General features: G+C 52.8%; 1 protein-coding gene across 3 annotated transcripts in view; it reads right to left on the reverse strand.

Moving 5' to 3' along the window:
• The window catches only part of PRDM11 (PR/SET domain 11), a 55,617-nt gene that overhangs the window by 27,775 nt on the left and 19,532 nt on the right, over window positions 1–8,310 (reverse strand). The window contains exon 1 of one of the 3 annotated variants that reach the window (XM_045290968.1): window positions 4,439–4,449. The exons of the other annotated variants lie outside the window; for them this stretch is intronic. The gene's annotated coding sequence lies outside the window, so the exon portion shown is untranslated. Of the gene's footprint in view, window positions 1–4,438; window positions 4,450–8,310 lie in introns of those variants that run through there. 3 annotated transcript variants of the gene reach the window in all.

Below are 8,310 nucleotides of genomic sequence, written 5' to 3' on the forward strand. Positions count from 1 at the left end.
TCGTTATGCCGAGTCCCTTCCTTGTCTGTTTCTCACGGCTTGATACAGCTACAGCGAACATCCAAGGCGGCTCTGGGTGCGTTCAAACAACCAAGCTGCAGGCTGGTCATCAAATGCTTCGCTGCTGGTGCCCCCAGGGCCTCCCGAGTGGACGTCAGTATCTGGTTCAGATGGCTCTGGACCTCCGTGGCCTCTTCCTTCAAGAGAACTCCACTAAGAAGCAACTGAAGACCCTCTGCCTTCACCTCACTCTCCTCCTTCCCCAGGAAAGCCACCGTCCGAAGCTGGTGGGGAGCCTTCCCATCGGGGCTCCCTAGGGGTCTGTTTCAAAACCGGGCACAGAACTACAAACACTGCAGAAACCGTAACCGCAGGAACAGATCCCGGAGCCACTGCATTACTTTCCACAGCTTGCCAGACTTGGTTCGTCTCAGCCCCTCTCAAAGGCTTCCCTGACCTCATCGAAACCTAAAGCAGGTTGGCTTTGGTCTTGGGGGGTTACTGCGCCTCTCTTCCCACCTTCGCACGCAGGGAGTGACCTCACATCAGTCGCTTGGAGTCAGCTCTGCGGGAGTACGAACATCATGGATACGGGCAACCCCACCCCCCACCCCCGTCCCCGCTGCAGGGTGACACATGCTGTAGCACACCTGCGTGCATGCGTGCATACGCACAGGGCAGTCTGGGAGGGAGCGCACCGCTAACTCTCCCGTCCAGGGACTTCTAGAGAGGAGGAAAGAAGGCGGGGAACGATGGTGTTGCTTTGTGTTTCTACGGATAAGAACACCCTGCTTGCTTTCCCAAACAAGCCATCAAGGGAGCAACCTACGAACGCAGTCTCCACTGGACGCAGAATGGACCCCTCAGCGCTGGTAGGGGTACTCGGTGGAGCACTGGACATCACTACAGAGTGACGTGGACACGGTGGAGCGCCCCGGCAGCTGGCCCTGGAGATTGTTAGGCTGAGGGAGATCGTCAGCTATAGGAGATCCACTAATATGAGGGCACTGCTACAGAGAAGGAGCAAGACCAGGGTTCCCACAGTCAGAGAAACAAGAGTGGAGGGTTACGGGCACAGGTAAGGAGGGGAAGTGAAGCCATGGGCTAGAGAGTCCATAGGAGTGAACTTGGCTGACAGGGAGGAAAGTATTCCATGAGAGGGAGAGAAGAGAAATCAAAGGAAGCAGGTCAAACTATTGGTGGTGGTGGTGGTGGTGGGTGTTGACAGGTAGTTTAAATTATGAAAAACTAAATTGATTCTCTGAAATGTAACCCCCTACCTAACTTACAAGTTTTGTATGTGTGTGTGTGTGTGTGTGTGTGTGTGTGTGTGTGTGTACACATCTGAAGTATGGTGCTGGAGAAAAATACTGAAAGTACCATGGCCTGCCAAAGGAATCAACAGATCTGTTTGGGAAGAGGTCCGGCTAGCACGCTCCTCAGAGGCAAGGCTGACGAGACTTTGTCTCCCGTCATTTGCACATATTGTCAGGAGAGACCAGTCCCTGGAGACTGGGGACCATCGTGCTTGGTAAACTGGGGTGGGGGGGGTGAAAAAGCAGAGGCCCTGGACCAGATGGATGGAGACAGTGGCTGCAACAATGGGCCCCAACATAAGCACAACTGTGAGGATGCTCCAGGACGGGGCAGCGTTTCATTTGGCTGTACATAAGGATCGCTCCTCAAGGGACCCCCTCTCCCAATCACCCACCCAAGAGGGGCCTCAGAGCCCTCTCAGAGCTGCCAGCTCGGCCTCTGGCCTGAGCACACGTGCTCTGTGGAACTGGCCGTTGCACAGGAAGGAATTCTTTGTCACGCAGGGGCTGCAAGAGTGCCTTTTCAATAAGCGGAATGGCCGTTACGGCAGCGGTTCTCCACCTTCCGCATGCCGCGACCCGTTCACACAGTTCCTCCTGTGGTGGTGACCCCCCAGCCATAACATGAGTTTCGTTGCTACTTCATCACTGTCATTTTGCTACTGTTAGGAATCGAGCAACCCCTGTGAAAGGGTCGTTGGACCGCCAAAGGGGTTGCGACCCACAGGTTGAGAACCTCTGCTGTAAGGCATTCTGATTTTCAGCATCGTGCCTCCTCTGAGGGAAAAGGTGGTGCTAGGGGCGATCCAGGGCACTGTTTGCAGGGGACAGAACTCTTTTCCAGGTGCCCCCGGAGGCCTCCGGGTCACCTCTCAGGGCAGCCAGCAGCAACCAGGAGAGGGAGAAGTGGGACTGACCTTGAACTCTGGCCTCTGCTGCCCCCAGAAGCTACGGAGTGAAGAACACTTAACCCCCAAGGGGTCTGTGAGATCATCTAGGTCAGGGTTCCTAAGCTAGTGTCCCTGAGCAGACTGCAGGAGGTCTGTGACGTCTGCACCGGACGCACCTTGACTTTCACTGAGAAGGGTATTAGTACTTCCTTGTATTGTTCACAGCTACCTGTCATCACATTTCAATAAGGCCCTGGAGACCCGGGAAAGGAGGCATATTCATACAAATTCCACCTCCGGTTTGACGGCTTTCGGTTTCGTCCACCCCCACCCTCAGCTGTCCCTGAAACGCACAGTGAGAGTTACAGCCCAAACCAGAATCAAACCGAGCCCACTGTCCTTGAGTGGAGTCCAACTCACCAGAACCCCAGAGGGCACAGGGCAGTGGCCTCACAGGGGTCTCAAGGCTGCGGTCTGTCTGTCCTTCTCTCCCAATCATAGGAAGGAAAAAAGAAAGCTACCTTTATGACAACCGAATCTGGCAAAAGAAATGGCCTGGTGGCATACGCTTGGAGCGCAGCCCCTAAAGAAACAGGGGAGACCCCCCCCCCGGATGTCGTGAGGGGGTCTGCACGCTCACTCTTGGGCCTGGAGGTCACCGCCAGCTCTCGAGCTAGTTTTGGAATTCCAGCCCCACACCAGCGGTGTCCCCTTGGACAGGCCGTTCTGACGTTCACGCCTGTTTCTCAAGGTGTGAAAATGGGTGACAACCACCCAGGGAGCCCTCCCGGCATCATGGTCACCCACTGGGCTGCAAACCGCAAGGTCCACGGATCGAAACCACCCGCCACATGGGAGAAAGCGGAGGCATTCTGTCCCGAAGAGTTACAGTCTGGGAAGGGCCACAGGGCCAGGTCTCCCCTGTCCTATAGCGTTGCTGGGAGTTGGAGTCGACGGATGGCAGTGAGTTTGGTTTGGTTTGAAGAAAGCCACCAGCTACTCTATCCTGCGAATAGGAAGAGTCAACACACTCACGTCATTTAGTCCTCAAGGCACTGCCCGCTCGTTGTTAGTGCCCACCCGCCCTGCACAGCAGAGCCCCCTGAGCGAGGCAGCTGGCTAACACAGTGGCATCCTCACCGGCGCCTCGGGCAAAAGGCCTTTGACTTTCAGAGGGGAAAAGCCCAGCCCCAGGAGGCTCTGTGGGGCTCGGTGCTGTACCTGGGCCCAAGAGCGCACCCAAGTCAGAACCACAGTCCCCCCTCCCAGCCTCTGTGGTGGCTTCACTGGGCTTGAGGTGCTTGGCTGGGCAAGGAGGTTGAGCACAGATAAGAAGTCTTTCCTTGGGGAACTGCCAAATGCCAGGAAACTCAGAATTCTCCACAGGCCAAGGCGGGAGTTTCCCTCGAAATGAGGACATTGCCTCAAAGGGGCACCTCTGGGCGGATCCTCCAGGCCTGAAAACTCTTCCGAAAAACCAAACTCAAAGCCCTCCAGTCAACTCTGACTCATGGCGACCCCTATAGGGAAAGGCTAGAACTGCGCCTGTGGTTTCCAAGGCCGTACCTCTCTACGAGAGTAGAAAGCCTCCTCCTCCTCCCGAGGAGCGGCTGGTGGTTCCAAACAGTTGACCCTGTGGTTGGCAACCAAACACATAACCACTACGCCATCATGGCTCCCTGAAAGCTCTCCCTGGTAACGTTTCATTCCGCTTACTTTGAGATTTCCAGTTAAAATGTCAACAGAGGGGATCACCATGAGGTTTCTGCATCCACAAGAATCCTTGGAGCGGGGGTGGGGGGGGAGGAGTGGGGGTGGGGCTGGGGGGGGGTTCCTGAGTTGGGCCCTGTGGGAGGATTTGAGCTCCTGGCCCAGGTTCTCCCACCTCCCTCTCGACCTTTACTTCCTCGCTCCTGAACTTTGGGCAGAGCCACGCGACCAGTGGGGCCAATGGGATGCTTATACACATGGTGCGAGTAATGAATGGAAGAGTGTGTGTCTGGGTAGACCTGCTCTCCGGGGCCCCTGTCACAGCCTAAGAAGAGTATAGCCAGGAAGCTGCTGTTCCTTGCGCCTCAGACTCGGGACAGACACATAGGGAGCAGACTGGGACCCACCACCAAGACAGCACTGTCTGGTCAAGGCCAGCCCACAGCAGCCACGTCCAGTAAGCAGTCAGTCAGAACAGATGGCTGTCTGAGCACACTGGTATGAAGTATCTAGAATAGGCACCAGTCAGGAGACCGAGGTTTACTGGGGAGCATCAGGAAGGGGGTGGGCGGGCTGGGATACAAGCAAGTCATTGCTTAAGCAAACAAACAAACAAAGATCTCACTGCCATCAAGGTAATTTGACTCTCAGCAGCCCTGTACGACAGGGTAGAACTGCCCCTAGAGGTTTCTGAGACTGTAACTCTTTAGGATAGTAGAATGTATCGCGTTTCTCCCTCGGAGCAGCTGGTGGCTTTGAACTGCCGACTTGGCGGTGAGCAGTTCATGACATAACCCACACCACGGGAAGCGGACAGTGGTGTTGGCTGGCCGTGAGCAGGACGAATGGCACTGAATTGTGCGTGCATAGGAATGTTGGCATGGCGAATGTTGTGCCCGCGTATATTTGCTATGTACCGTTGAGTTGATGGCAACCCCACCCACCCTGTGGGACAGAGTAGAGTGTAAGCATTTACCCGAATCAAAAAATAAATAAACGATGAGCTGCCATCAATCAATAACAATAAAAGGAGAATGTTGCCGTTGATTCCGACTCCCCATGCCCCACGGGGTTTCTTGGGCTGATCCTTACGGGGCAGTTCTCTGGGCCTTTCTCCCACAGAGCCACGGGGTGGGTACAACCTGCCCGCTTTGCGGTTAGCAGCAGAGAAGTTCACCCTCCACCACAGGGCCACCTAGGAATGAGACCAGATGATCGATCCCCCAAGTTCAGCAAGCAGTGGTCGGAGGATTACAGGCAGCCTGCCTCCTGTTTTCCTAAAACCACCAGCTACCAACAGTTTATAAGCAGTTGAAAATGCATCAGAGGAAGACGTCTATTTTACAAAGGGACAGTTCCGTGGGATTCAAACTGCCCTATCCCCAGAAATAAAGTGGAGTGGAACAAGCCACTCGTAGGGGCAGGTCCCCTCTCTCCTACAGAGTTGCTACGAGTTGTAATCGACTCGGTGGTACTGAGTGTGGTATTTTGGGGGGGTCTTGTGGGGAGTGGGGTGGGGTGGTGGGGTGGGGAGCTAATGAAAAAAAACAGAAGAGTACTTCTAGGTTAATGATATAGCCTGACAAAGAAAAGGGCCAAGAGACACTGTAACAATTGCATGAAACAAAAGATTGCCCAGAGTTTCAAAGAGCGAGACTGCGGGGAAAATAAAGCTACCTCACAACACGCAAAGGCTGAAGGTCTGCCACCCTGGCCTTATATACACCACCAATGTGCTGTGGTTGGCAATCACCTCGCCCACCCAACTCAGGGCACTCAGCCCCAAAATGGAGCATCGCCCAGTTCTGCACCGTTCCCGCCATGGGCTGTAGGGACAACTGTTGTGACCCATCACCGCTTTCTCGCTGGCTGCCCTCTCGACGTAAGGGGATCTTTTTCCAGCCTGTCTTATTCTGGACGCTCCTCTGAAACCTCTTCCACCTTCTAGCAGCACAGAAGCCTCCACTGACAGATGCCTGCTGGCTGCATATGAGGTGCACCGGCGACACTCACCTGCCTCACCGTCACATCACAGAGAGCAAGAATTCGGTCACCGAACAACCGTCAGTGCCCCCAAACAGCCATTTAGTTTCAGTAAAACAACATCATTCGTCACATGAAATTGATTTTTATTCATTTGGGAGGTGTTATTTTTCTAGGAGCCCTGGTGGCATAGTGCTTACTCCTTGGGCTGTGATCCACAAGGTCAGGAGTTCAAAACCCCCTCAGGAAACAGACAGTGCTTTTTCCTTTCTATTCCAGGGAACAGTGAGTCTCCCAAATTCACAGGGGCAATTCTACCTTGTCCTACAAGGTCATGGTGAATTGGCGTCGACTTGATGGCAGTGAGACTTTGTTTTGATTTTAATGCTATTCTGATACCGGCCATTGCGATATCAAGTCGATTCTGAGTCACAGGGGCCCCAGACGGGGTTTCTGAGGCTGTAAACCAGGAACAGACAGCTCTGTCTTTATTCGTTGTTGTTGGGTGCCATCGTTGTTCTGACCCATAGCAACCCTGTGCACAACAGAACAAGATGCTGCCTGCCTTGGTGCCACCCTCAAATATTTCCTAGACCTGAGCCCATTCTTGCAGCCACTGGGTCAATCCATCTCCTCAAGGGTCTTCCTCTTTCTCGCTGGCCCGTCCACTTCACCAAACATGATGTCCTTCTCCAGGGACGGGTCTCTCCTGACCACATGTCCTAAGTATGTGAGAAGAACAGACTTGCCGTCTTTGAATCGAAGGAGCACTCTGGCCCCAGCGCTTCCGATCCTTTCCGTCCTTTAAGCAGTGCGGGGTGTTTTCAATTTCCTGCACCAGCACCACAATTCCAATGCACCGCGTCGTCTCTGGTTTTCCTTAGCCAGCGTCCAACGTTCACATGCATGCAAGACAGCGGAGAACACCACGGGTTGGGTCAGGCTCACCTTAGTCCTCCAAGTAACATCCTTGCTTTTAAATACTCTAAGGAGGTCTTGTGCAGCAGATTTACCTAACGCAATGTGTCTTTTGATCTCTTGGTTCCTGCTTCCGTGAGCATTGATTACGGATCCGAGCAAGACAAAGGGCTCGACAACCCTAACCTTTTCTCCATGGATCATGATGTCACCCACGGGTCCAGTGGTGGGGATATTTGTCTCTTTTACACTGAGTTGTAACCCACACTGAAGGCTGCGATCCTTGATTTTCATCCCCTAGGGCTTCTTGTACTCCTCATGCTCAGCATGCCGGGTTGTGTCCTCTGAGTCTCTCGGGCCATTATTAAGCTTTCCTCCGACCCTGATGCACATCCTTCTTCATATAAACCAGCTTCTCTGCGGCTTTGATCAGCAAACAGCTTGGCAAGCATGGAGAGAGGATACAACCCTGATGCACACCTTGCCTGCTGACACCGTGCAGTATTCCCTGATTCGGTTCGCATAATTGCCTCTTGGTCCATGTACAAGTTCCACTTATAAGACAATGACGTGTTCTGGAATTCCCATTCTTCTGAAGGGTATCTAGAGTTTGTTACGATCCACACAGTCAGAATGCCTTGGGCAGAGTCAAGAACACACAAAGTGAACATCTTTCTGGAATGCTCTCCTTTCAGCCAAGATCCAGCTGACATCAGCAATGATATCCCTTGTTTCACCTCCTCTTCTGAATCCAGCCTCAACCTCTGGCAGCTCCCACTGATGTACCTTGCACCTGTTGATGCATGAAATTGCACTTGCATGGGCTATCAGTGATATTGTTCGAGTTTGAGCATTCTGCCGGGTCACCTTTCTTTGGAATGGGTACACATCTGGAACTCTTCTGCTCTTCCAGTCAGTTGGCCACGTAGCCGTCTTCCAAATTTCCTGGCATAGATGAGTAAGTGCTTCTAGGGCTTTCTCGGCTTGCTGAGAAATTTCAGTGGATATTCCATAAAGTCCTGGAGCCTTGTTCTGGGCTAATGTTTCCAATGCAGCTTGAACTTCTTCCTTTAGCACCATTGGTTCTTGCTCATGAGCTACCTCCTGAACTGGCAGCACATCCACTAGTTCATTTTGGTACAGCGATTCTGTGAATTCTTTCCATCTTCTTTGGATGCTTCTTGCATCATTCAATATTTTTCTCATAGACTCTTTCAATATTGTAAGCCAAGGCTTGAGGGGTTTTTTTTCTGGAGTTCTTTCAGTTTAAGATATGCTGAGTGTGTTCCTTCTCTTTGGTTTTCTAACTCTAAGAGAGGTCGTTTATGCGCCAACCTGGCCGATAAACACATGTGGATTAATTGAAGGGCGGAGAGATAAATGGCTCCGCAAGCCTCGCCTTTCTTGTCTCTTGCTCTTTGATCATCGGACTAGCGTGCAGCTGCCTTGCTTGTTCTGTGCCTCAATTTGCAAGCTACACTACCTGTGGGACC

This window comes from Echinops telfairi, unplaced genomic scaffold (genome assembly GCF_000313985.2).
Source record: "Echinops telfairi isolate 266 unplaced genomic scaffold, ASM31398v2 ScPeMD7_60;HRSCAF=208, whole genome shotgun sequence".
Lineage (NCBI taxonomy): Eukaryota > Metazoa > Chordata > Mammalia > Afrosoricida > Tenrecidae > Echinops > Echinops telfairi.